Here is a 2,754-nt window from a genome sequence, read left to right on the forward strand (position 1 = left end):
AATATCATTTCTGGCCTTTTCTACTGGGCCTACCAGAGTAAAATGTAAGGTAACATTATCTGTGTTAATAAATAAAAAGTGGAATATATGTCAAAATACTCAGAAGATCATTTCCAGATAGTAACATGTTCCCGTGTGTCAAATTGTCCTCAATTACTCAGCTAATTCCCCCTCAGTATTACCTAAAAAGTGTGTGTTTGTATGTATGTATTTGTCTCCAAACAAGTGAATGCTAGCTTCTAGTCTTCCCGCTTTTTCACCCAGATGCAACTTGAACTCAAGCATATTCTCTTAAAGAAAATAAACATTGGAAACAGAATTATGGAATAAATAAACAATGGTTTACTTAAAGATGATATTCCGACCCTCCCCAAAGCCAATCTGCCTCAAAGTATAAAAGCCTTGTTCTATCATCTGTAGTCTCAAGATAATTAGCCACTAAAAGCAAGAGCTGGCAAAACCCCAGAGGCAAATACATATATATTTTAATTTCTTCCTCATCTCCTAGTTGGTATGGGTTGGTATGAACACAGAATTTCACATTTTACACTTTGAGAGTCCACCATCTTCAACATTAAGAAATTTACCATCTAGTCTATGGCCATGCCACCCTAAACAAGCCCAGTCCCGTCTGATCTCAGAAGCTAAGCAGGATTGAATCTGGTTAGTACTTGGACGGGAGACCACCTGGGAAGACCAGGTGCTGTAGGTATAAAAAATAATAAAAAATAAGGGATTGTAAGCTGACAAAGTCCTTGAAATCTGTGAGGCCAAGTAATGGTTGACTCACCTAAAAAAAAGAAATGATTGTTTTCCTCTTTCTGGCATGAAATAGTTTTTCTTTTTAATTATTTACTGTTTTTGTTTTTTTCTTCTCTTAAGGTAATAGATGTAGTTATGGGTCTCAACCTTATGCAGAAACCCTGTCCCTGTACACAGAGTAAAAGCTTTATTATTCTGCAACAATCACTTGTTTACTGTAACCAGAAAGACATGGGTCACAAAGTTTTCCTGAGTCCAACTCACAGTGGAACTGATTAGGGAACACTATTAAAAAGCTAAGGATGAAAAAGAATAAATTAATTTAAAAAATCCTTTGACTAGATGCTAGAAAACATGTGTGGAAGAGTCTATGGACACTTTCTTGTGCAGCTCTTGCTACGGGTCTTTGGCCAGTTCTCTAAGCTCCGGCTTTGCCACATATGCTGATCTTTACTTGCCCCTCTTGAAGACACAGCTTGAAGTCTTTCTCAGACTTCATGCTGCCCTGAGTAGCAAATTCAGTTTAACCTCCAATCTCACCAAGATTCTATCCCTGATCACTATAATGATCCGACCACATTTCTCACCCCAATTTTTTTCCCTAAGGGATCCTCACTTTGACCAAACCCAACATTACTTCATCAGAGAAGGGGAAATCATATGCCATTATGCTGTAACAAATCTATCACTGACAGGTCATTTAAAGTGTAAAGGAATTTTTGAAGGAGGGAATTTTAGAAATGCCAATTATAGCCACAGTCACAGAGTTTTTAATAAGAAAAAAGGTTGATTAAAAATAGTCACAGCTTTGAGTCACAAAAGGAAGAAGCAGTGCCTAATCTGACAATTTTTGAAGACAGCACAAAGAGTCAGCAGGATAAATCTGAGGACTAATTTGTCTATGGTTTGAGAGTACTTTCGACACAGTATAACACATAAAAGACTAATTTAGGGAGTCAGGAAGTGTGGTATCATGGAGTGAGCACTGCAAACAGTCTAAAATTTTAGATGGTAAAGGCCTTCAGGCAGACAAAAATGCTTTAAAATGGATAGTGTCTAAGAGAAATGTTACTCAGATAGGCATCTTGTTTTAGGCAATTTAATTGTTAATGACCTAGGAGAAGGAATATGGCAAGAGATAAAATATACAATTAATTAAAAATTCAGACTACAGGCAAAGCCATAAAAAAATAAATAAAATGAAATAAAACTGAATGGTTTGACTAAATTAAAACATTAGAACACAGCTTAGTTACAATTTTTTTAAATAAATATTTATCTTGCACACAAAATTGTATTATAATAAGGATAAGAATAAACAGAAATAAAAATATTGCTTACACATTCAGAGATAGCTGTCAGTGGGGGACTGAAAAGTTATTAAAAGTTAGGATATTAAGACATTATTTATAATACTGATTAAAAGAAAAATAGAATATAATATTAAAATATTAATAACTAGCAAAAATCAGTTCAAATAGAACATACTTTTGAGCAAAAACACTATTGCCTACTATGTGAAATGAATTTTACATTATTTTGAACATATAATTTCTGTATTTAAAAAAAATTTATTCCATTTCTACACTTTTTTTTGACCACAGCTAATCTAATGTTATACACACATAACACCTCTGTTTCCATCAGCCACACCTCTACACAAACATACTTAAGGCTTGAAGGTATGCTCCAGAATATCCAAATTCTAGTACAGATAAATAAGCAAAGAGGTAGGTCTGAACTGCTCTAAACTATGGCTCTCTTAAGTCCCATCTCAAGTATCCCCATTTTTCCTCTCCTTAATCTGCATTTCCTAAGTCATAGATGGTATCTATGATGCAGAAACCCTTTACTAAAGTCTTAATTCATATGTGAAATTTATTACAAAGTTTTTGACATAACCATATTTCTCACTAGCTGTGCCATAGGAATAGTAAAAGTGTGAATACACTATAATAGTATGAGAGTATTTCATCAGAACATTTTGTGTGG

At 34.3% G+C, this 2,754-nt stretch overlaps 1 pseudogene; it reads left to right on the top strand.

Moving 5' to 3' along the window:
• Window positions 1-593: 593 nt before the first annotated feature.
• On the top strand, window positions 594-712 carry LOC120612674 (uncharacterized; annotated as a pseudogene).
• The last annotated feature ends 2,042 nt before the right edge of the window (window positions 713-2,754 follow it).

This window comes from Pteropus medius, unplaced genomic scaffold (genome assembly GCF_902729225.1).
Source record: "Pteropus medius unplaced genomic scaffold, Ma_sr-lr_union100, whole genome shotgun sequence".
NCBI classification, from domain to species: Eukaryota; Metazoa; Chordata; class Mammalia; order Chiroptera; family Pteropodidae; genus Pteropus; species Pteropus medius.